We start from the raw sequence: 26,998 nt of genomic DNA, 5'->3' as shown, positions 1-26,998 counted from the left end.
TCGACGGCGGGAGAGGCGAGAACGAGGGACGGTGAGGAGGTGGGCGGCAGAGGAGCGGAGCGTGCGGGGTGGGCAGTGGAAAGAGAGAAGGGAGGAGAGGTAGGAGGGGAGATCCTTAAAACCTAGAGTGAGAAGTTTTTGTTTTGGGCAGAGGTTGCTAGGCAACCACTGGAGGTTTTTAAGAAGGGGAGTGACATGCCCAGAGCGTTTCTGCAGGAAGATGAGCCGGGCAGCAGAATGAAGAATAGACTGGAGAGGGGTGAGAAAGGAGGAAGGGAGATCAGAGAGAAGGCTGACACAGTAATCTAGCCGGGATATTTAGAGACCTGTAACAGTAAAAAAGCCGTTTGGGTGGAGAGGAAAGGGCGGATCTTGGCTATATTAAAAGGTGAGACTGGCAGGTTTTGGTAACAGATCGGATTTGTGGGGTGAACGAGAGAGCCGAGTCAAAGATGACACCGAGGTTGCGGGCCTGAGAGACGGGAAGGATAGTCGTACCGTCCACAGTGATAGGGAAGTCAGGGAGGGGACAGGGCTTTGTGACATCATCTGGATGGAAATGTGGAAGGTCCTTGCAAAATGGATTTCCACCCTAAAAAGACATTTACCATAGAGAAAATCAGATGAAGTTCCTTAAGCATTTTTGTTGTTGATTGTTTAGGAAGACTGAACAAAGACTGTAACAATTCAATTTTGGGGATTGATAGTCTTTAAAAATTCCGCATTTGTGACCAGTCCAGTCCACTGATGAATGATTGACTTCAAATCTGGCAATTCTATGAGCCAACTATCTAACTTTACAGGAAATTTGGCAAAAAGGATGGATTTGGGGAGAATCATTTTGTTTGTTGTTTTAACAGTGAATTGGCCTATGTTCAGAATTTTATATCTGATCCTATTACCCTCGAATCTTGTCTGATCTGGGATTTGGCCACAAATTACTTCCTTTTGAGTCATCCTATTACTAGAGAAATTCATGTAAGAAACAATTTCCTTGCCATATTTTATTAACTGATAGGCTATGATCAGATGGAGAAACTACTTGGAATAAGATGCAAGTTCTTTGGGAAAAAGGAAAGGACATGTCAAAGCATATAGAGTACTGACTTTTCAGTATAAAAACTGGTGGTTATGATCAGAATGAAGCTAGCAATTTGATTTTGTAATTTCAGGTCTTTATTTAGGAAAAATACAAAGCCTATCAAGAGTACAGAAATTAAGGAAATCATTACAGAAAGACACTGCTCTTAAAGCATTTATGAGATTTCAGGGTCAGAAAATCAGGAGAGGAAAATGTATTAATGAAGAAAAGAGAATTATAGAATCTCTCAGTATTACCTATTTAACACTAACTTCACTTAAAAAGACTGTTTCCAAATAATCTTAAATATCAGTTATTTGTTTTATGTTTTGTGTCATTTACTCATTTGTTTGGAAGTGAAAAGATGATTGAATGAACACATTAATCCACTAACTGGCTTCAAGATAGTTTCTCTAGATTTACGGCAATCAGTGGTCATTTTAGAAAGTTTTACTGAAGTCTTATTCACTAAGCATATTGGATGGTAGCAAGAGTTCATTAGTGGAGTCACTCAACATTTTCTGTAATATAGGCAAATGTCAAAATTATTGTGCTAAATAAAATATATTGATTCAGTCAAGTGGTTTTTGAGGTCTACATTAAACAAGACTTTAAAAAGATATAATTTCTTATTTAAAACATTTCTCATTGAAAATATCTTGGGACTATTTATTAAATTTTATATTTTTGTTAGCAAAGATACAAGTATTTTTTTTCCAGAATAATGAGTGTCAATATTTTTGCAGTTTTAAATGGGTTAGAAGCATGGCCTAACGGAAAGAAGCATGGATTTTGGACTCGGATGACCTGGGTTTTAATCCCAGCTCCGCCACATACCTGCTGTGTGACTTTGGGCAAATCACTTAACTTCTCTATGCTTCAATTCCCTTATCTGCAAACTGGGGATTCAATATCTGTTCTTCCTCCTACTTGGACACTGAGCCCCAAGTGGGATCTGATTATCATGTGACTAACCCAGTGCTTAGTACAGTGCTTGGCAGATATAAAGTTCTTAACAAATGTTGCTAATATTATTATTAGTATTATTAGTATTAATTATCTTGCAAATAATACCATCCACAAATCCTATCCAAAATTTTAACTCTTGTTGATCCAATTTTCTTGAGTTTTCCTAAATCAAAAATATGAAATGTCAGTAATTATCTAAAAACACACAGTGACAAGAAGCTGGGATCTAAGTCCTGAGCATTTATATAATAATATTAAGCATACACATTTTCTAAACTTTGATTATATTTGTTGTTCTGTGAAATGATCTAAAAAGAATCAAAATTAATACTTCTGGAAGACTGGTCAAACTTAATAGAAATCAAGATTTTTTTTCTCTAGTTGCCTTTATGAGCCTAGAACAGGTATCTGACCAGTCTAAAATAGCCACATAAAAGCTTGAATTATTCATTGACATTGATATTAGGTGAATTCATATTTTATTATTTATATTTTGGAAATATTTGCTAATACAGCTGAGAAGACTGTTTGCAATTGACTTTGGTACTGAATCCTATTATTAATTAGCTTCTTTCAATAATCCCATTGCAAGAATAAATTGCAAGTCTGCAGTGTCAGTTTGGAAATTCCCTTCTTTCGAATCAATATTTCCTTATTACTGTCTTTTGCCAACAAAAGTTAAGAGTGAACCTTTGTTTTAACAATACTTCCCTAATTGCTGAGCTATTATGACTCATAATTTTAAAATATAAAGCGTTATTTTTATATGTTTGTTTTATATAATTTACCTATTCATAGCTTTTCTTTAACAAAAATGTCTATTTTTATTACTTTCTTGTTTTAGAACATACAAAACCAAAAGTCAGGAATATTGTAGCTCTAAAAAAATAATGAGACATTTGTGAAGTAATGAAGGATATTTGAAATGCTATGCTTTATAACCTTGGGTAAGTCCCTTTACTTCTCTGGGCCCCAGTTATCTCATCTGAGGTAAAATGAGGATTGAGACTGTGAGCCCCACATGGGTCAGGGACTATGTCAAATCCAAATTTACTTGTATCCATTGCAGTGCTTAGTACAGTTCTTGGCACATAGTAAGTGCTTTACAAATACCACAGTTATTATTATTGTAACTATCAAAAATTAACATTCCTAATTCTGAAATGGTTACACAGTCCATTATTTATTCTATCTCATAATACTGGTTAAAATATAATTTCATAGTTTCATATTACCAGATTTGTGATATGCTGATGTGTTAATTTTATATTTCATACTTATGGCTCATTCATTGTATTGAATAGGATGAAAATGCTGGAGATTATTCATCTTCAGTTCTTTAAACTTGAGGAAAGATTCAACAAAATAATTGTCCCATTCCACATCTATTGAATCAAAAGAAGAAAGATTTTTTAAAGAGACCCTTAAATGTATAAATGTCCTTTAATCATCAGTAGTCACTCAATTGTATTTATCAAGAGCTTACTGTTTGCAGGCACTGTTCTAAGTACTTGGGAAACCACCAAACTCCTTTGCCCCACTGATATTTTTTGATCTGACATCATGGACCCCCTAGCCCTAGATCACCTCCAGGGTACACTTCTTCTAATTTTGACTTAGTGCCATGGAACACTATTGGTGGACATTAGGACACCAGATTCAATTCAGTCACTTCAAATTCATCCTCAGATGAATTACACCTCTCTCCTCTTCTCCATTAAACAACACAATTCTCCTCTCTTACTGATTAACAATAACGATAACGATGGCATTTGTTAAGTGCTTACTATGTGCCAAGCACTGTTCTAAGCACTGGGGTAGATACAGGGTAATCAGTTTGTCCTACTTGAGGCTCACAGTCTTCATCCCCAATATACAGATGAGGAAACTGAGTGAAGTGACTTGCCCAAGGTCACACAGCTGGCAAGCGGCGGAGCCGGGATTAGAACCCATGACCTCTATGGGAACCATTGGCCTCCCAGCTATTCCAGATATCTTACTCTCTCCTCAAACTCTCAGTGCCACTTCCTCCCTCTCTCTTGCCTCTGATAACCTTGCCAGTGTCTTTGTTGTCTACCATTAATCAACATACCCCTTTCTTCTCATATCTCATATTCAAAGCTTATGTATGAATACTACTAATCATGAATAGAAAGGGGCTAAATTGCATTTTATTAAATTCCAAGCCTTTAATCTTGACATAGTCCTTGACTCATCTCACTTATTCAACCCACATATTCAATCTGTAACCAAATCTAGGAATTTTAACCTTCACAACCTGGCTAAACTTCACCCTTTCCTCTCCATCAAAACAGCTGCCACATTAATCCTATCTCACCTTGATTATTGCATCAGCCTCCTTGCTGGCCTCCCTGCCTCCTGTTTCTCCTGACTTCCGTCCATACTTCACTCTGCTGCCTGGATCAGTTTTCTACAAAAATGTTCAGTACATGTTTCTCTATTACTAAGGAACCTCCTGTGGTTACCCACACACCTTTGCATTGAAGAGAAACACCTTACCCTTGGCTTTAAAACACCCAAACACCTTGCTTGCTTTTACCTCACCTCACTGCTCTCCTACTGTAACCCAGCACACTTCATTCCTCATATGCCAACCTATTCATTGTATTTCAACCTCTACTTTTTTTTTACCAGTGACCCTCACCCACCTGTCCTGGAACAGCCTTCTTCTTCATGTCTGACAGATAATTAATTTCCCCACTTTCAAAGTCTTAGAAGCACATATCCTCCAAGAGGCTTCCCAAACTAAGGGCCCATTTCCTCTTTCCCCACTCATTTTTGCATCATTCTAAGATTTGGATTTATACCCTTTATTCATTCTTCTTTCATCCCCACAGCACTTAAGTACAAATCTGTAATTTATTAATTTATATTAACATCTGCCCGCCCCCAGACTTTATGCTTGTTGTGGACAGCTCTGTTATATTATGTATTTTTGTACTGTATTGAGTACTGTGGGAGAGTACTCTGTTTTATTTTCTTCTCCCAAGCACTTAATACAGTGCTCTGCTCACAGTACTTGCTCAATAAATACCATTTATTGTTAAATGATAATAATTGTGGTATTTGTGAAGCACTCACTGTGTGCCAAACACTGTATTAAGCACTGGGGTAGACACCACCAGATAATCCAGTCAGACACATTCCATATCCCACATGGAGCTCATAGACTAAGGGGAAGTAAATTAAGGCACAAAGAAGTTAAATGACTTATCTGTCACACAACAGGCAAAGTCCAGATTACAACAGTGGTTCCCAGGCTGTTCTCTTTCCATTAAGCCAGTCTACCCCTTGGAGGGGTTCAAGTGATCAGTGGTCACTATATGAGAGAAGAGACAAAATAGGATTTCAGAATTGGTGAAGTGAGAGATGGTATAATGATGTCAGGTGATGATGATATCTAACATTTTTCCAGGTAAATGAGTGGGGGAACTGGAGATGAGGTAAATTGTAAAGTGAGAAAAAAACAGACAGCTGGGAGGTTATCAAGAATGGCCACATGGACACTGAAATCCCTAGTGAGGTTAGAAAAAAGGTGAGAAAGACATCCATCAAACTCACTCAGAAATTTACAGGTGGACCCAGGGGCGTGGTTGATGCTAGCAAGCAATAATTGTAGTGTGTGGTAGAGACAGATGATATGGAATTCAAAGTAATAAAGGATGAAGGATAGAGGGAGGAATGGTGCAAAAATGGAATTGGAAGAAAGGAGCGGACTGATTTCCATATCGGTTGGGGGAAGTAAGAGAAGATTGGAGTCCCCCAGTAGAGAGCACATGGACAAAAACATTATCTACAATAAACCAGGTCTTTCAGTAATGACAAGGAGGAGCAGCAACTTGGTCAAGAAGTTGAGGCTGTTGGGAACATAAGGTTTCTACAGGCCACATTTGGATGGAATTGTGAGGTGCGAAGTGGGAGAGATGGTATGCTTACATCTATATCCTTATTCTCTGTTGGTTTCTTTTTTGTTTGTCCTTTATGGTGTTTATTTGAAGTGCTGGGGTAAATATAAATTTTTCAGGTTGAATACTGTCCCAGTCTCACAAAAGGCTCACAGTCTAAATTCAAAGGAAGAAGGATTTAATCTCCATTTTACAGATGAGGTAACTTAGGCACAGTATAGTTAGCTGAATTTCCCGTGGTCACACAACAGGCCGGTGGCAGAGCCAGGATTAGGACCCCTGTCCTCTGACTCCAAGGCCTGTGATCTTTCCACTAGACTATGCTGCTTCTCGGTTATTTGTTACTTTCCCTATCTGTAATTTATTTTAATATGTGTCTTGTCCTTGAAGGCAGAGATCATGTCTACTAACTGTATTGTACTTTCCCAAGTATTAGTACATGCTCTACATGAAGCTGTGTGGCTTAGTGGAAAGAGCAAGGACTTGGTAGTCAGAGGATGTAGCTTCTAATCCCAGCACCACCACTTCTCTGCTGTGTGACCTTGGGCAAGTCACTTAACTGTTAACTCAGTTACCTCATCGGTAAAATAGGGATTAAAACTGTGAGGCCCAAGTGGGACATTCTGATTATCTTGTATCTACCCAAGTGCTTAGAACAGAGCTTGGCACAAAGCACTTAACAAATACCATTATTTTATTATTATCATTATTATAAATACCATCGATTGACATGAGGGATGGGGACAGGAATTAGATAATGGGTTATGGTGGAGTAGCTGTGAAAAATGAGGCCAGGGATGGTGGAAAGAAGGGGAAAAAAGTGAAGTCCTGGAACTTTAAGGATGCAGTCCCTCTCCTGAAGGAGTGTAGTTTCCTAATGTTCTGGGAGGTTTGATTTTCTCTTCTGGTTGGGGAAGGGTGGGGATGGGATCCCTAGTGAAATTTCAGAAGTAGAGGTGACATTTTAGTGATGAGAAATTAGATTATAAGGTTTATATCGGGCAGCTTCTGATAGTAGGTGGGATTGAGCAGGAACTCCTGGTAAGGATTCAAAGTCAGGCATCAAGTTGCAGTGATGACAGAGCAGGCTGTGATACTCCATCCAGTGGCTTCTGGCAATGGAATTTGTTGGAAGTGATTCCCAGTGATGTTTTGGGCAATAGTTGGCTAATTCCTGCTAAATCCCTTGTGGGCAGGGAGCACGTGTTTACTTCTCAGTTCAATCTTTTGCACTTTATCGATCCTCAATAAATACCACTGACTGACTTCTTTCAAAATCCTTTTGAAGACTGCAAACTGCTCCCTGGGATCCACACTAAAGAATATATTCAGTACTGGATGTCTGAATATTTGAGGCTTTAAAACGTTCTTTCAAGTAAACAGTAAATGAGGATTTAAAAATAAACCATATAACACGTATATATGTAATATGTATACATAGACAAATATATATGTATACAAAATATATACATATGCACATTTTGTGATATTGAAGATGAAGAGAAAGTGTTTTGAAATTTTACTACAGTGGTTAACCTCTACCACCTATTACTCTTAGATATTGCTATGATTGACAACATTTGACTTGATTGACTGACTCGGTTATGCACTGATAAAAAAGATGACAACTTCAACCATTTCAAGAAAGTTACATTTAGAAAAGGAATGAGTAGTTAAAGGATTTACATTAGTCAATGAGGAAAGAGACTTTCACTGAAATTAAATCTTTTATAACTGAATAAAGATCTTAGATTATGCCAAAAAACACTCCAGACAGTTCCATGTATCCCTTTTATGGTCTCAAAAATAGAATTTGATTTTAATCAGTTTTTAAAATCTTTTTTAAAGCTCACATATACCCGATATGGCAATCATACATGTCTGAAACTTAAAATCCTAAATAATTTCCAGTAATTTCAGTAATGCTAAAGAACAATATCCATCCATTCTTTAAGTAGTAATGTTACTGAATAAACATCAGCCTGCTTACCCAGAAACACAGGTCATCACTATAATTGGTTCAGTGAAGTTTGGGACTAGGAGATAGAAAAATCACATTAATTTATTATCAAAATATAATAGAGAACTATTAGCAAAAGAATATAAAATCACAAAAATGAGTGTTAAGTGTGGCTAAATACTAAAATGCCACTTAAATTAGCAAATATAAAACTTAATTCCAAAATAGTTGTAGCATGTGATATGCACTTTGGCCACTTTTAGTTACTTTGGACTTTGGAATTCCCAGGCGCCAAAGGAAACATAGAGGTTTAACTAGCCTGTCCTTAAGAACTGTCTAGTATGTTTTGCCAAAAATCCTCTCTCCTTCCATGACAGAGATCTCTCCAAATTAGGGGTTTTCTCAAACACAGACTATACTTTGAATAGAGTAACCAGTATTTACTTAAAGATTTCAATGGCAACAGTAGTTCTACAGCAGTATATTAAATAAGGATCCAGGAATAGCCACCATTTCTAAATTTGGTACTTGTTTTTCACTTACAAGGGTCACTGTCCCCCTTAAGCCTATTGCTTTTATCTCCTAAGCATTGTTGCCATTCAAATGGAGAGTAAGGGACATATTCTGGAAATGTTGTGAAGGAAAAATAAACAGGATTTGGCAACTGACTGAAGGAGATGGAGATCTTAGTAAGTCCATCATCATGGGTGTAAAATACAGGGAAGATGGTGGTCTTGTTAACGAGATAGGAATATTAGGTAGAGGTGAGAATATGGGAGGAAATATAACAAGTTCAGTTTTGGGCATGTGGAGTTTGAAAAGCCAGCAGTGTATCCATATTGAAATGTCCTGGAATAAGGAGGAAATGTGAGATTAAAATGTAAGGTCTAAGGAGGCAAATTTGGCAGTCATCAACATAGATTTTGAAGTTGAAACTATGGGAGTGGATAAGATACCCAAGGGAGTGAGTGTGGAATGCATAGTAATAGTAATAATAGTTGTAGTAGTAGTTACATTTATGGATAGTTCACTGAATGTGAAGTACTGTACTTAAATAAGCACTTACAAAATGCAAAATAAGCAAGTGGCATATTTTCTGCCCTCAAGGAGCTAACACTCATGTAAAGTAAGAGGAGAACGAGGTAAGACTATTTCAGAAAAAAATTAGTGTTTCCAGGACAAGGAAGTGGTCCATAGTGTCAAAATCAACTTCTTGTTTAAGGAGGTTTAGGATGCAATGGAGTCCTCATTTTTGGGAAGACGGAGGTCACTGGTATGAGGAATGAAAAGGGATAGAAACCATTTTGTAGAGGATCAAGGATAGAACTGGAGGAGATGAAGTGATGTAGAGGGTATGTAAAGCAGCTTGAGAAGGAGTGTGACATAATAGAAGAGCAGGAGTCGAGAAACCTGAATTCCAGTTCTGATCCTGACACTTGTGTAATCTTGGGCAAGTCGCTTCAATCAATTTATCAATAAATCAGTATTATTTATTCATACATTCATTCAGTAGTATTTCTTGACTGTTTAGTTTGTGCAGAGATTGGGAGAGTATAATCATTCGATGTCTTCAGTGACCTTTATTAAATCATTCATTCATTCAGTAGCATTTATGGAGCGCTTACTATATGCAGAGCACTGTACTAAGCACTTGGAATGTACAATTCAGCAACAGATAGAGACAATCTCTGCTCAATGACGGACTCACAGTCTAAATCGGAGGCCCAGAGAAGGCAAGTGACTTGCCCGAGGTCAGCCAGCAGGGAAGTGGAGGAATGAGGATGATGGGGAGATGGTGACCCCTGGCACCTGGACTCCTGGGTCCTCAGAGGGAACCGAGCTGCTGGGGGCCGGGGAAAGAGGGTGGAGGAAGAGAATGAGGATGAGGTCCGAGTTGCTGGGGGAGGGAGGACGGGGATTCCCAGGAAGGGAAAAGTCCAGACATTACCAGGTAGATAGTGATAATGGTGGTATTCGTTAAGCTCTTACAATGTCCCAAGCATCGTACTAAGTGCTGGAGTAATTAATTAATAGTATTTGAGCCCTTACTCTTATGCAGAGCTCTGTACTGAGCTCTTCGGAAAAGAAAATACAACCGGAGTTGGTAGATATGTTCCCTACCCACAAGGAGTTTACAGCTTGGAGGTAGAGACAGATGATCTAAATTAGAAATGTATAAATATTATAAATTTATAAATATATAAATACGTTTATAAATATAAATTATGGAGCTGGACATAAGTGCTGTGGAGCTGAGAGTGGGGTGAATATCAAGTGTTTAAAGGGTAATGCAGAAGGACGCCTGTTTACTATTGATGCCAGTTTACTTGTTTTGATGTCTGTCTTCACCCCCTCTAGACTGTAAGCCCTTTGTGGCTAGGGATTGACTTTCTTTATTGCTTAATTGTACTTTCCAACTTAGTCAAGCACTCCACACACAGTAAGTGCTCAATAAATAAGGTGGAATGAATGAATGAGAGGGAATAGAAAAAAAAAGGGATTAGAAAGAGAAGGCCTCCTGGAGGAGATGGGATTCATGGTTTTTAATCCGGGCTCTGCCATTTCTCCGCCGCGGGACCTCGGGCAAGTCACTTCACCCCTTTGGGCCTCTGGCCTCATCTGTACAATGGGGACTGCAACAGTGAGCCCCACGTGGCACAGGGACTGTGTCCAACCTAATTTGCTTGTAATAATAATAATGTTGGTATTTGTTAAGTGCTTACTGTATGCCAAGCACTATTCTAAGTGTTGGGGAAAGGTACAAGGTAATTAGTTTGTCCCAGGTGGCGCTCAGTCTTAATCCTCATCTTACCTATGAGGTAACTGAGGCACAGAGAAATTAAGTGGACTGCCCAAGGTCACACAGCCGACAAGGGGTGGAACTGGAATTAGAACCCACTGTTTCCCAAGCCTGTGCTCTTTCCACTGAGCCACGCTGCTTCTCAAGCGCTTAGTATAGTGCTTGGCTCACTATAAGCGTATAACAAAGACCCTAATAATAAGACAGCTTTGAAGGGGTTTGGAAGAGTCATTGTCAATGTCATTGTCAATGTCATTGTCATTGTTGAGGAAGGAGGGCATTCCAAGCCAGAGAGGGATGCCGGCGTCCTAACCTTCCCCTCTTATTACACTGCCAGCATTGTACTGGCATTTGATATTACAATATAATAGAGTTGGTAGACATGATCTCTTTCCTCAAGAAGCTTAAAGTCTAATGGAGAAAAGAAAATAAATTACAGATAGTGGAAATGGAAGAGTGAGTATGGGGTTGGGAGTGGGGTGAGTATCAAATTGCTTAAAGGATATTTACCCATGTGCACATGTGACCCAGGAAGGAGGGTAAAAAGGATGAGGAACGAGCGGTTAGAAAGGGCTTCTTGAACATGATATGATTTTAATAAGACTTTGAAGATAGAGAGAGTAGTGTACTGACTAATAAGAACTCCAGGATGGTGAGCAAGGAGTTGATAATGAGAGATATTAGATTGAGGTAGTAAACTGGTGTTAGAGGAATGAAATCTGTGATCTGAGTTGCAGTGGGAGAGGAGCAAGGGTAGGTAGGAGCAGAAAAACTGATCAGATTTCTTCATCTCTTAAATAGGTATATAAAAGTTGTTTTCCCTCTTCCTAGACTGTGAGATGTATGTGGGACAGGAACTATTGTGGATCTGCTTAATGATTAATTGATTAATGCCATAATTATAATAATGGATATTATTATTATTATCGTAGAATTTTGAAATAATTGAGAGGTGTCTGTTGGGATAATAGTGGAGCAGTGGAGTCCAGAGAACAATGTTTTTCTAGGAGAGACATGGCATGTTTAAGCAAAGGGAAGCAAGAATCAGAGAGTGAAAATTATAAATGGTGATAGAACATTTAGTAATAGGAAATGTTTTCATGATTGGGAGAGCAAATACGTTTCTCTGCAAAATCCTACATACTATTCTATTCGGACAGAAGTTCAGTGTATTTATTTTTTATAAGTCAGGCTAACTAAGTTCACCTATTCATTCACCATTTTCAATTTTCCCTAAAGTTAATTCTAGCAGTGAAATATTTACAGTAAACTGACCAAATCTTTGAGCTTCATAATGGACTTGAAGCACTGAATCCATTCTTCTTAAGGTTCTTCTATCTATAAACCAGAAATTGCTAAATGCAGGATTCTGTAAGCACACACTGAACCAAATCAAAATAAAGCTTTTGTGATCATGCTGCAAAAATATCTCTCCGCAACTATTTAACCTTAAATCAGTATGCGGCAAAAACTAAAGAGATGGTCCTCGTCAGCACAGGTGAGAATGAAATTACCCAATCACTAGCATAATGTTTGTGTGTGCAGTTATGCTCACCTAGAACCTCCAACCACAAAAATAGTCCATATACAAGACAAATGACTTCATGAAGAGACCTTTTAAAAATGTTCCTCGATGTGTTTGTTTTACATTAACTTTTATAAATCAAAGACTCTGCAATAGGTAAAATATTTTATCTGCCCTAACTCAGACTGACCTTATGCAAATAACCATACTGTTTACACATAAAAACAAAGGCATTGGAAAACCAGCATTTTATTAGTTGAGTCACCGTACAGATAAACAGTTACAGTTTCTGAGAATAAAAACTCAATAAAGATGAAAAGTCTTGAGGCCATCCAGGAGGATTAAGAGTTCATTTGTATTGCAGCTCATAGTAAGATTTGGTTTTTGGTTATATTTCATCCTAAATCAAAGCTTCTATACTGTGAACCCACTGCTGGGTAGGGATTGTCTCTATTTGTTGCCAAATTGTACTTTCCAAGCGCTTAGTACAATGCTCTGTACCCAGTAAGCGCTCAATAAATACGAGTGACTGAATGAATAGTGAATGCTCTGGTCAGTCTAGTAACAATTTTTAAATATGAAGTGATAATAATGATAAATGTGGTAATTCATTCAGTCGGTCATATTTATTGAGTGTTTATTGTGTGCAGAGCACTGTACTAAGTGCTTGGAAAGTACAATTCAGCAATAAAGAGAGACAATCCCTGCCCATACTGGGCTTACAATCTAGAAGGTAATTGTTAAGTGCTTACTATAAACTGGACACTGTAGTAAGCACTGAGGTAAATACAAGCAAATCGGGTTAGACAAAGTCCCTGTTCCAAGTGGAGCTCAGTCTTAATCCCCATTTTACAGATGAGATATATGTAGCACAGAAAAGTTAAGCGACTTGTCCAGGGTCACACAGCAAGTGAGTAGCAGAGCCTGGATTAGAAACCAGGTACTTCTGACTCCCAGGCCATGTTCTATCCACTAAGCCATGCTGCTTCTCAGTGTGGGCCTCACTTCATCAGAAAGAAGGAGTTTCTGCTGCCAGAAACGTCCAAAGACTGGGGACCTGTGACATCAGTGGGACCTTGACCCGTATCTAACTGTCTAACCTTCTACAAGCCTTTCCCAAGCCCTACCTACCTACACCATATTCCATCCTCATTCTTTCTATTTTCTTGCTGAAAAAAAAAAAAAAAAAAGCTGTGTAGAAGGAGATAAAACTGAGATCAAATTTTAATTGAAAAAACTACAAAATAATTTTTCTCTCGCCTTTCCTTTGGAATGTTCCTCAAGCGTGATTTTCTACATCAAGAATGAAAGTACCCATCCTAATCCTCAGCAGTCTCACTAAAAAAGATACAATTAAATTGAAAGGATTTTTATATTTTTTTAAGCTACAGGAGAATTCATGTCACAGTAGTAGCAGTAGAATTAGTTGAAGTGGAAGTGGTTGTAGTAATAGTTGCTATATTATTATCATTATTGTTATTAACAACATATTTGCTAAATGTGTCAAGCACAGGACTAAGCACAGGTGTAGACAAAAGGTAGTCAGTTTGGACACAGTTCTTGTCCCACATGGGGCTCACAGTCTAAGTTGGAGGGAGGATAGGTATTGAACTTCATTTCATAGATGAGGAAACTGAGGCACAGAAAAGTTAAATGATTTACCCAAGAGCGCACAGCAGGCAACCAGCAGAGCCTGGATTAAAACCCAGGTCCTCTAACTCCCTGGGCCATGCTTCTTTCCACTACGCTCTGCTGTTACTAGTAACTGTTGTTCCTGGTGCTGTTGTCATCATGGTAATAGTAGTAGTAATAGTCATAGAAATAATAGTGGTCACATTTATCGAACACCCCCATGGTGTGTTGCACTTGGGAAGTTTAAAATAAATGTAACACATTTTGGGCAAAGAGTTTCACTAGCAGGGGAGAGAAACATGAAAATATTTCTAACTTCAGTGGTCAAAATAAAGGATTGAATGCAGATTTACATGTAGTTTCTAAAAATAAATGTCATTGTTGATCACTTACTGGGTGCTGGGTTCATAGACACGATCCCTTCCCACAAGGAAATTACTGTCTAGAGGGAGAGACAGACATTGAAATAAATTACAGAGAGGGGAAATGGCAGGGTTTAAGGCTTTATACATAAGTGCTTCACTTGAAAGATATAGTGAAGCCAAGTTTCAAACAATGCAGCTTAGCTATGACTGTGTGAAGGACAGTAGGAGCTGAAACACAAACCTAATGTGTAACAGAAAGAACGATGACTTTTAGAACGCCTTTAGAAAATGGGTAAAGTTCAAAGCATTTTTGTATGCAAATAAAAAGTGCAATAGCAAAGCACATACCAGTCACTGCATGTTCACGTTATAGGAGAGTTGATTGGTTTCATATTGGGTTTTCAACCACATATTGATAACCATTAAACAATCAGTAGTATTTATCACATGCATGGGATAATACACTTCAATAGAGTTAATAGGTACGATCCCTGCACTGAAGGAGGTTACAATCTAGAGGAAAAGAGCCTGTTAAAGAGAGATATCCAAGACGTACTATATGGGAACTGAAAAAAGGCAAGCAGAACTGAGAGTGTGGAAAAAAAGATTAAAAGAAATGGGGAAACAGAATCACCATAATATGACCCAGGAGTGAACTACTAGGAGACAGTGACTGACAGAACACAGACACAGATCAAGAGAGGTTCTTCCCCCAGAGAAAACTTTATGAAAGACTAGGATATAAAAAGTAAAAGGCAAATCCACTAAGACAAACAAGGTTCTATATTGATTTCAGTCAATCAGTGGTATCTGTTGAGTGCTCACTGTGTGCAGGGCTCTGAACTTGTATGAAGTGCTCCTACCTTCAAGTCATTTCTACTCATATGTCCAGCTGAAGCAGTGTTGCTTAGTGGAAAGATCACGGGCTTGGGAGTCAGAGGAGGGTTCTAATCCCGGCTTCACCACTTAGCTGCCTGACGTTAGGCAAGCCACTTAATTAATCTTTGTCTCAGTTACCTCATCAGTAAAATGGCAAGACTGTGAGCCCCACGTGGGGCAACATGATTACCTTATATCTACCCCATCACTGTGCTTTGCACATAGTAAGAGCTTAACAAATACTATCATTATTATTATTATCATTATTATTATTTTCACAATCTAAACATGTCTAAAAACGAACTCCTCATCTTCCCACCCAAACTCTGCCCTCTCCCTGTCTTTCCCATCACTGTAGATAAACAATACCACTATCCTTCCTGTCTCACAAGCCTATAACCTATTCATTATCCTCGACTGGTCTCTCTCATTCAACCCATATATTCAATCTGTTACCCAATCCTGTTAGTTCTAAGTAAAACTTGCCCTTTTCCCTCCATCCAAACTGTTACTATACTTATCCAGGCACTTATCCTATCCCATCTTGATCAGCCTCCATGATGACCACCCCTGCCTCCCATCCCTCCCCACTCCAATCCCTACTTGACACTCCCACCCAGATCATTTTTCTCAAAAATAATCAGTTCATGTCCCCAATTCCTAAAAGCCTCCAGAGAATATCCATGTACAACAGCATCAACAGAAGTTCTTTACCATCAGTTTTAAAGTATACAATCAGCTTGCCCATTCTTTCTTAATGACAAACATTTTGTTTCTCCACTAACTCGCAGTACTCACTGCACCTCAACCTTATCTCTACCTCACTACCGATCCCTTTCCCACATCCTCTGTTTTGTCTGAAACTCCTTCCCACTGCATATCTGACAGACCACCACTCTCTTCACCTTCAAACTCTTATTATTCATTCATTCATTCATTCATTCAATAGTATTTATTGAGCGCTTACTATGTGCAGAGCACTGTACTAAGCGCTTGGAATGAACAAGTCAGCAACAGATAGAGACAGTCCCTGCCATTTGACGGGCTCACGGTCTAATTGGGGGAGACCGACAGACAAGAACAATGGCAATAAATAGAGTCAAGGGGAAGAACATCTCGTAAAAACAATGGCAACTAAATAGAATCAAGGCAATGTACATTTCATTAACAAAATAAATAGGGTAATGAAAATATATACAGTTGAGCAGATGAGTACAATGCTGAGGGGATGGGAAGGGAGAGGGGGAGGAGCAGAGGGAAATGGGGGGAAAAGAGGATTAAGCTGCGGAGAGGTGAAGGGGGGCGGTAGAGGGAGTAGAGGGAGAAGAGGAGCTCAGTCTGGGAAGGCCTCTTGGAGGAGGTGAGTTTGTGAGTTTTAAGTAGGGTTTTGAAGAGGGGAAGAGAATTAGTTTGGCGGAGGTGAGGAGGGAGGGCGTTCCAGGACCGCGGGAGGACGTGGCCCAGGGATCGACGGCGGGAAAGGCGAGACCGAGGGACGGTGAGGAGGTGGGCGGCAGAGGAGCGGAGCGTGCAGGGTGGGCGGTAGAAAGAGAGAAGGGAGGAGAAGTAGGAAGGGGCAAGGTGATGTAGAACCTTGAAGCCTAGAGTGAGGAGTTTTTGTTTGGAGTGGAGGTTGATAGGCAACCACTGGAGGTGTTTAAGAAGGGGAGTGACATGCCCAGATCGTTTCTGCAGGAAGATGAGCCAGGCAGCGGAATGAAGAATAGACTGGAGCGGGGTGAGAGAGGAGGAAGGGAGATAAAAGAGAAGGCTGACACGGTAGTCTAGCCGGGATATAGCAAGAGCCTGTAGCAGTAAGGTAGCCGTTTGGGTGGAGAGGAAAGGGCGGATCTTGGCGATATTGTAAAGGTGAAACCGGCAGGTCTCGGTAACGGATCGGATGTGTGGGGTGAACGAGAGAGCCGAATCAAGGATGACACTGAGATTGCAGGCCTGAGAGACGGGAAGGATGGTCGTGCCATCCACGGTGGTAGGGAAGTCTGGGAGAGGATCGGGCTTGGGAGGGAAGATGAGGAGCTCAGTCTTGCTCATGTTGAGTTTTAGGTGGCGGGCCGACATCCAGGTGGAGACATCCAGGAGGCGGGAGGAGATGCGAGCCTGAAGGGACGGGGAGAGGACAGGGGCAGAGATGTAGATCTGCGTGTCATCTGCGTAGAGATGGTAGCCAAAGCCGTGAGAGCGAATGAGTTCACCAAGGGAGTGAGTGTAAAGGGAGAACAGAAGAGGGCCAAGAACTGACCCTTGAGGAACTCCAACAGTTGAAGGATGGGAGGGGGAGGAGGCGCCTGCGAAGGAGACCGAGAATGACCGGCCAGAGAGATAAGAGGAGAACCAGGAGAGGACGGAGTCCGTGAAGCCAAGGTGAGATAAGGTGTGGAGGAGGAGGGGATGGTCGACAGTGTCAAAGACAGCAGAGAGGTCAAGGAGGATTAGAATGGAGTAGGAGCCATTGTATTTGGCAAGAAGGAGGTCATGGGTGACCTTAGAGAGAGCAGTCTTGGTAGAGTGGAGGGGACGGAAGCCAGATTGGAGGGGGTCCAGGAGAGAATGGGAGTTAAGGAATTGTAAGCAGTGATTGTAGACAACTCGTTCTAGGATTTTGGAAAGGAAGGGTAGCAGGGAGATAGAGTGATAACTGGAAAGGGAAGTGGGGTCGAGAGAGGGTTTTTTTAGGATGGGGGAGACGTGGGCATGTTTGAAGGCAGAGGGGAAGGAGCCATTGGAGATTGAGTGGTTAAAAATAGAAGTTAAGGAAGGGAGGAGGGCAGGGGCGATGGTTTTAATAAGGTGAGAGGGAATGGGGTCCAAGGCGCAGGTGGAGGGGGTGGCACTTGCGAGGAGGGAGGAGATCTCCTCTGAGGATACTGCAGGGAAGGATGGAAAAGTAGGGGAGAGGGTTGGTGGGGGGGAGGGGAGAGGCGGAGGGGTGACTTTGGGGAGCTCAGACCTGATTGTGTTGATTTTTGTGATGAAGTAGGTGGCCAGATCATTGGGGGTGAGAGATGGGGGAGGAACAGGGGGCCTAAGGAGAGAGTTAAAGGTCTGGAACAATTGGCGGGGGTGACGGGCATGGGTGTTGATGAGGGAGGAGAAGAAGTTTTGCCTGGTGGAGGAGAGGGCAGAGTTAAGGCAGGAAAGGAAAAATTTGAAGTGTGTGAGGTCGGCTTGGTGCTTGGACTTTCACGAGCAGCACTCAGCAGCTCAAGCATAGGAGATAGGAGTCGGACAGAGGAGGTGATCCAGGGCTGTGGGTTAGTGGAGCGAGAGCAGCGGAGGGAAAGGGGGGTGAGAGAGTTGAGATGAGTAGAGAGAGTGGAGTTGAGAGCGGAGACCTGATCATCGAGAGTGGGAAGTGAGGACAGGGCGGCGAGGTGAGGAGAGATGCTTTTGGAAAGTTGGATGGGATCAAGAGAGCGGAGGTCTCTGTAGGGCAGTAGCAAAGATTTGCAGGGGGAGGGAGTGTGAGAGATGAGGCAGGTGAGAAGGTTATGGTCAGAGAGAGGGATTTCAGAGTCGGTGAGGGAGGAGATAGTGCAGCGGTAGGAGATGACGAGATCGAGGGTGTGACCGAGTCGGTGAGTTGGCGCGGTATGGTGGAGGAGGAGGTCGGCAGAGTCGAGGAGGGATAGCAGGCGGGCGGCAGAGGAGTCATCGGGTACATCCATATGGAGGTTGAAGTCTCCGAGGATCAGAGTGGGCAGAGAGAAGAAGAGAAGGAAGGTGAGAAAGGGGTCAAGGTGGTTGAAGAAGTCGGAGGTGGGACCAGGAGGGCAGTAGATGACAGCAACAAGTATCTGGAGGGGGTGGTAGAGGCGAATGATATGGACTTCGATGGAGGGGAAGGAGAGGGAGGGGGGAGGAGGGATAGTGCGGAAGCGGCAATGGGGTGAGAGGAGGAAGCCGACACCTCCTCCCTTACCAGTGAGTCTGGGGGAGCGGGAGAAGGAGAGGCCTCCGCTGGAGAGAGCGGCGGCGGAGACCGTGTCTTCGGGAGAGAGCCACGTTTCCGAAAGGGCGAGGAGGAGGAGAGAGCGGGAGAGGAAAAGGTCATGGACGAAAGGTAGCTTACCTGTAATAGAGCGGGGGTTCCAGAGGCCACACTTGAAAGTAGCTGTGAGTGCAAGGGGGAGAGGGGGGGAAAAGCAGGGGGAGGGGAGGGTTTGGATGGGAAGGAGGTGGCGGGGCCCTGGATGGGGAGAGGGGGATGAGGGGTAGCGGTGGGACAGGAGGACTGGGATGGGGCATGGGTGGGGAAGAGAGAAGGGGGGAGGGGGTGAGGAGCGGGTTTGGTGGGGGGGAGAGTAGGGGGAGGGGGAAGTGGGTGGCGCTGGTAAAGTGGGGTTCTAGGGCGGGGGAGGGGAGGTGGGGAGGAGGCAGAGGAGAGAGCGAGAAAGAGCTGAGCGAGAGAGGGGAAGGGGAAGGGGAGGATAGGAAGGGGCGGGAAGGAGGAAGGGGGGAGGAGGGACATGGTGAGGCCAGAGAGGTGGGTGGCAGCACTGACAACGATAAACGGTAACAAACGAAATCGGTAATATAGCAACATGATACAGTATGATACAATACAGTAGTGTTAATAAGCGGGCGATGAGCAGGGTCGGGAGTAGGCTCCATTAAGGGCCGACCTGATCAAACTCAAAGTCAGGCGGCTGGTGAGGCCAGAGAGGTCGGTGGCAGCACTGACGACAATAAACAATATCAAGCGAAATCGCTAATATAGCAACATGGTACAGTAAGACACAATACAATAGTGTTAATAAGCAGGCGATGACCAGGGTCGGGGAACGACCCGACCCTACCTGATCAGACTTAAGGTCAAGCAGCTAGCGGCCGAGAGAGTCCCAGAGCTCATGACCAAATGTCCCTGAGGTGGCGGTGGGGGCCCTGAGGTTGTCCGGGGTGGGTTGCGGCGTAGGCGGCGGCTAAGGTAAGGTAACACAGTGAGAACAAGGACATCAGTGAATCACCTCAAGGGGGAAGAGGGAGTGAGGCCTTCCCAAAATGGCCGTTTCAGGCGGAGTGGGGAGGCGGTTGGGGAGCACAGTGTCGCCGGGCCCGAGCAGGGGGACACAATGTCCTCAGGGGACACAGTGTCCCTAGGGCCGAGCAGGGGAGCACAGTGTCCCCAGGCCCGAGCAGGGGGGTAGAATGGGAACTGGTGGCTGAGGGTCTGTTGGGGCGAAGACCCTTAGTGTCGGAGTTCCCGAGCAGGGGTGCGGAGGTCCAGGTTGGGAATGGCTGAGGTGGGCGCGGGTCCGGGCGGTCCAAGGCTCAGCTCCCCGGGGGAAGCGGAGGAGGCACAGATGAGTCGGCGAGCGGCAGGCGAAGGTGGGGCTTGTTGGGAATCGGGGCCGGACCGGCCAAGGCCTCAGGGGAGCAGAGATCCCCAGCCCACGTGGTAATGGCTCCAAGGGTCCGGGCGATGACAAGGCTCAGCTTCCTGGGAGGGAGAGGCGGTCCCGGCGTGGATGAGTCGGGGGTCGATGGCCAAAAAGCAGCTAAGGTCGGTGGCCAAAAAGGCTGCTAAAGAGCCAGCCTGGAAATGGGGGGCAGGCAGTCCAGGGAACCGCTGCCTGGGACAAGAGCTCCCAAGTCCATGTGGTGGCCGATTCGGTTGGGAAGAAGGGGACCGGCGGTCTAAAACTCACCCCCAGGGGAGCAGAGATCCCGAGCCCACGGGGTAATGGCTCCAAGGGTCCGGGCGATGACAAGACTCAGCTTCCCGGGAGAAAGAGGTGGTCCCACCTTGGATGAGTCAGCGGTCGGTGGCCAAAAAGCAGCTAAAGTAGGCGGTCGGTGGCCAAAAGGCTGCTAAAGAGCCAGCCTGGAAATGGGCTGCCCAAGTCCAGGGAACCGCTGCCCCGCATCTCAACTAAGAGGCCTTCCCTAAATAAAACCTCACTTCCTCTACTCCTTATTTCATGTGTGTCACCTAAACACTTGGAAATGTACCCTTTAAGAACTTGATATTCATCCTACCTTCAGCCCCACAGCATTTATGTACATACCCATTAATTATTTTTAGTGTTTGTCTCTCCATCCAGACTGTAGCTCCTGGTGGGCAGAGAATGTGTCTATCATTTCTTTGTATTATACTCTCCCAATGGCTAATACAGTGCCCTGTACAAAATACACAGTCAATAAATGTCATTTGTTGATTGATGGAGTGATTGGTAGAATATGAAACAATAATGCAGTAGGTAGACACAATCACTGGCCAAACGGAGTTTACAGATGGGGGACAGACATTAAAATAATTTACAGATAGGGTAAAAGGAAGAGTTGAGTCATATGTACATAAGTGCTGTGTGGCTGCTGAGGAAATGAATATCGAGATCTTAAAGGTTACAGATCAATCAATGTGCTTAGGGGTGCAGAAGGAAAGGTGAGTAGGGAAAGTCAGGGAAGGACTTTTGGAGGGGAAATGATTTTAATAGGGCTTTGAAGGTGAGGAAAGTGGTGATCTGTCAAATATGAGGTGGGGAAGAGTCCCAGTGATATTGCCCTTACCAAAATTCCAATGACCCTTTGCTGGTTTTATCTCTTAGCTCTTCTCTGTTGGAATTTTCCTTGATAATACTGATGCTTTTAGTATAATCAACTGCCTCCTAGAATTTCATTTCAAGCTTTATTTTACAGATACCATTCTATATTCTCCTGTTTGGCATCCTATCTTTCCAATTACTTCTTTACAGTTTTCTTCACTTGCTTGGTTCACTCACCTGTCTTTCTGCTTCTAATCCCTATTTATTTATTGTCACTAGGTTGATGGGTCTCAAATCAACTTCTCCAGTCCTAACCTCAAATTTGCTCTTCATTCCTGCTGTTGGGACATCTCTATTTGAATAACTGAATGTAGTACTGTAATATGTCTAAAATGCTTATAATATGACTAAAATGGGATTCTTCACCTTCCCTCCTAAATACTCTTCATAATTTCCTTATTACCACCGACTACTCACCATCCTCTCTTCCCTCAAACAAGCCACCTTGGTATCAACTTTTGACATCTCTTTCTCATTTGTGGCTCAAATTTAATTCATCCTTAAATTCCACCAGTTTCTCAATCATATTTCATGGATTCATTTTTTCCTCATCACTCTTACAACCACTCCTGGGACATGTACTAATCATTCAGTTGAATTATTGTAATATCCTTCTCCTTTTCCCTGTGACTCAATCTCTTCCCGCTTTGGTCTGCTATACTCACAGCTTCATGAATCATCTTTCTTAATGGCTAATCATAGTGCATCACTTCCTTTGTTAAAAATTACCAATAGCTTCATTGCCTCTTCCACAAAAGTAAAGCCCCTGACGTCAAGGATCTCCTTTGGTTAATCCTTGTAGCTGCTCTTTTTTACCACTGTTCTGCAGTTTGTACTCTTCCATTTCCTCCCAAACATTTCCTGACTAGCCCTCACACTTAATACTAACCAATCACTCATCCTACGAACTGATCATCATTTCCCCTTTTGGAATATCCCTCCTGGTTACTTGGTTTTGCCAAACTATGATCTTCATTTCCTTCAAAGACTTCTTAAAAACCCACTGCTGTTCTATCTATCCCAATCATGTCATTTCCTGTCACTTTTCAATTAGAAATCTGTACCTTTCTCAGAACAAGTCTATATTTATTTTGACCATTTGAGTTGTAAATGCTTTTAGGTTTATCTTCCTTATTAGAGTACAAGTTCTTTATAGATGATGAATTTATCACCTCTCAATTCTGAACTTTCCAAGGATCTCTATGGTATACTACACCATGTGTGCACTCAGTACATGCTATTACCACTACTGTGTATCACCTTTCATTTTACTGGCTTATTCATTGGCTTATTTATTACTTATCACTTGGACTTCTCTTTTGCCCTGTAATCTTATCTACGTTGAAAAATGTGATTACACCTTCTCCCCCTACACATGACCAAGGAAGTAAGGAAATATCCAAGGATTCTATTTCTGATCCAGTGAAAAATTGAAAAGGAAGAAAGACCATCAAGTCCCTACTTGGCTAGGAAGTTTTTGTTTGTTTGCTTGTTTTTATTGTATTTGTTAAGCACTTTCTGTCCCAAGCATTGTTCTCAGCACTGGTTTAGATATAAGTGGGGTTCACAGTCTAAGTAGGAGGGAGAACAGGTACTGAATCCCGATTTTACAGTTGAAGAAACTGAGGCTCAGAGAAGTCAAGTGACTTTCCAAAGGCCACACATCAGGAAAGTGGCAGAACCAGGATTAGAACCCATGTCCTCTGCCTCCCAGGACCACCTTTATCCACTAGTCCATGCTGCTTCTTAATGAATATTTGGTGTTAATTGATCAACTACAGAACTGCAGGGATGCAGAGATTGTCAACATCACTTTTCAAATTTATGGGTGCACTCTGAACTTCAGAAAGATTCACTGGGGCTTTTTCTAAGGATAGGAAATGGAACTGGACATTTAGCTCCAAGCTAATGAAGAAGGAGGCTAACAAGGACTCTCATTCTGTTTGGTGTCTGTGGCTGTAGTGAGAGTAACCACAATACCCAGAAGATCAGGGTACTTCTATAGTTTACCACTTTCCTGCTGTGTGACCTTGAGCTCAACTAACCTCTTTGTGCCTTAGTTTCCTCTATATGTAAAATGGAAATTTGATAACAGTTCTCCCCTTTTTTTAAGAATGTGAGTAAAATGTGGGACAAAGACTATGTCCAACCTGATCATTTTGTACCTACCCCAGTGGGTGGTACAGTGCTGGGCACATTATAAGCACATAACACATACAATTATTGTATTCCAGATCATGTTTATGAGGACTAAGGAATGGGACGGAAGGAGTGCTTTCAAACCCGCCCAGGATTATCCGTGACCTCTCTCTTCCCGCATGGTAAGTGTTAGACCATGGGCTATGTAAAGTGAACTTACAGGGAACCAACATCTAACCTGTTGAATCAACCCAGAATTTACTGTGTGGAATGTTTTATGTGACAGATCATTATTTTATGGTGACGCAAAGCCTAGTGAAAGAGAAATGCTATTGTTACAATTTCTTAATGTAACATCCATATTTTTCATCATTACTTAACCAAATTTTCTCTAACTAGGAAATAGAGATTTTTTTCTCTGTTTTATTGGCATGGGGACCTATTCCTAAAGATCAGGGGGAAAAACCTCAATTATTACCTCAAACTATGCTTATGCAGACTCATGTTAGAAAACTTTATCAACATTCTGGAAGCCTCATCTGCTGATGAAAATACTATTTTTCTTAAAGAAGCACAGTTCAAGGAAGCACACTGTCATTTTTTGTTCGATTCCAATATGAGGAAGAAAAATGAGGAGTTGTAATTTATTCCCAATTTATTCCCTGAACTACATCACTGGATCTCATTTCCCATGGAAGTGTAACAATTTGTTGGAATGAGGCAGTGCATACGTCACATGTGCACTCTCATGCTGAATAAGTGACTAATTAATATACCTACTATAAACCACTTAGTACTAGTCAATGAAATAGTCTCCTGAGGGAAGCCCTGGGAAACCTTATCACTTGAGTAATTTAAAAGGACGTTGGACAAAGTATGAACTAAAGGAATAAACCAGCTTTGGCAGAGGAGACAGAAGGCAGAGTCAGAGTTGGACAGCGAGCAAATAAATGATCTATTGATTCTTTTCTTCCTATAATAGCTCTGATTCTCTAAGAGTAGAATTCAAACGTTATTGTATTCAAAGTTTAGCTCCCCAGGACCAGTTTTAGAATTGTAGTGTTAGAGAATTTGGGTTACACTACCTAATTTCTATAAAGTAGCTGAATATGATTTTATGCCTTTGCACCTTTATAGCTACAAAGTATTACCTATTTTTTTTTAATGAAATACATGAAGCAAACGTCCTGTGGGAGAAATCTGTTATGGTCTGGGAGCAGATCCTGTTTCTACAGTTTTGAGATATTCTAACTGGAACATGTACATAAAATTTAACTGTATATATAATTACAGTAAATAATGTTTTATCAAATTTATAGTTATTAAAGATTCCCTGAAGATTTAAAGGTTCAATCACTTTGCACTGCTTCTTACTCTTCCATAATTATGAAGTCCCTATCATTATAGGGTGAAACTCAGGGATTACCTTACTTTAGTCATATAGTTCTGTTCTTAGAATTACTATTGAAGTTTCTTATTAAAAAAGAAGTCATCCGTGTTGGAATGTTTGTGGTAAACCTCAGTTGCATAAATTATGGTGATAGTATGCAATGTACAATTGAGTCATACTTTTAAAATAATATAAACTTGTAGCCTGATAAAAGGCTCAACAGCTGGCATGTGAATGTTAAGCAAATATACTGGACTGTTTATGCAAGAATGGAAAATATCATGTGTCTTTTTTCAATAATAGCACTATAAGACTCATTACAACCTACTTTACCAAGCTACATCCAGTCTGTTTCAGAAGATCATTCATTCATTCTATCATATTTACTGAGTGCTTACTGTGTGATAAAGCCCTGTACTAAGCACTTGTAAAGTACAATTCAACAACAGAGACAGACCCTACCCAACAATGGGATCGATCATGCTATTTCCACTTCCTAAGCATCTTAACGTCCATAACTAATCAATTGGTCAGCAATCTAAAAATCTAACCCAGCACTAAGGCCTTCATGGGGAGAAAAAGTGTCTCGCATGCTATTACCATATTTCTCCAACACTAATTACGGCATGTGGAAAAGAAGTGAGAACTCCACAAATATCATGACTACTTCTAGGAGTCACCATCTTTCTGTGACTTGAAGAGTTGTGATGTCTAGTGTGGACTTTAATCATATTTGAGCTTTATGCATCTTCCCTTCAATCGTAGGTCCCTTGGAAATGTTAGTGGATTGAAACCTATCAATTTGTCCTCAGGCAAAACTAAAAAAAATTATCACCAGAATACCCATGACATTATATGACATTACATTACATGACATTATATGAGAAGCAGCGTGGCGCAGTGGAAAAGAGCACGGGCTTTGGAGTCAGGGATCATGAGTTCGAATCCCAGCTCTGCCACTTGTCAGCTGTGTGACTGTGGGCAAGTCACTTAACTTCTCTGTGCCTCAGTTCCCTCATCTGTAAAATGGGGATTAAGACTGTGAGCCCCACGTGGGACAACCTGATTCCCCTGTGTCTACCCTAGCGCTTAGAACAGTGCTCTGCACATAGTAAGCGCTTAACAAATACCAACATTATTATTATTATTATTATTATTATTATATACGTTACACTAGGCGAGCAATGATAATGAGAGTTGGCACCCTCACCTTGACCTATAAGGCACAGAACCAAAGCCCCTTCTCCCATTAACTTTCAGAAGGAGCCATTACCTTGCTACCTCCCTATAGCCAGAATGGTTCCCTCTAAGCCTGGTGGGATGGCCCCTCCCTTTCTGAGCCAAAGTCTAGTTCATTCTTCCCTTGAACATTCCCAGACACTGGCCCTGACCCCCACCAGCAATAGTGGGGATAGCAGGGGGAGGGTCAGTACACACAGTCCATTGCTGAACCTTCCAACAGAGGGCAGGGCCCTGTGAAAGAGGCAGCGGCTACAGGGGATGTGGCCTTCCCTGGCCTGGGAGGGTGCTTCTTCCCATCAGCAAAAGGCCAGCCACTGCCACCAAACCATTATCAAAGCTGCAGCAGTTGTTCTGGGACTTTACCTGAGCAGGTTCAGGCCTGTTCCAACTTACTTCCAGTGCTTCCCTCAGGATTGACCTTCTAGTCAAACAACTGCGGGGTCATATCATAAGGTAAGGCAGACCCTTGAACACAATATTACATTAGAGGCAGGAGAGGGGAAAATAAATCGAGAGGACCTCGTGCC

This window comes from Ornithorhynchus anatinus, chromosome 2 (assembly GCF_004115215.2).
Source record: "Ornithorhynchus anatinus isolate Pmale09 chromosome 2, mOrnAna1.pri.v4, whole genome shotgun sequence".
Classification (NCBI taxonomy): domain Eukaryota; kingdom Metazoa; phylum Chordata; class Mammalia; order Monotremata; family Ornithorhynchidae; genus Ornithorhynchus; species Ornithorhynchus anatinus.
The sequence above is the reverse complement of the archived record's forward strand: the minus strand, read 5'-3'. Positions refer to the sequence as shown.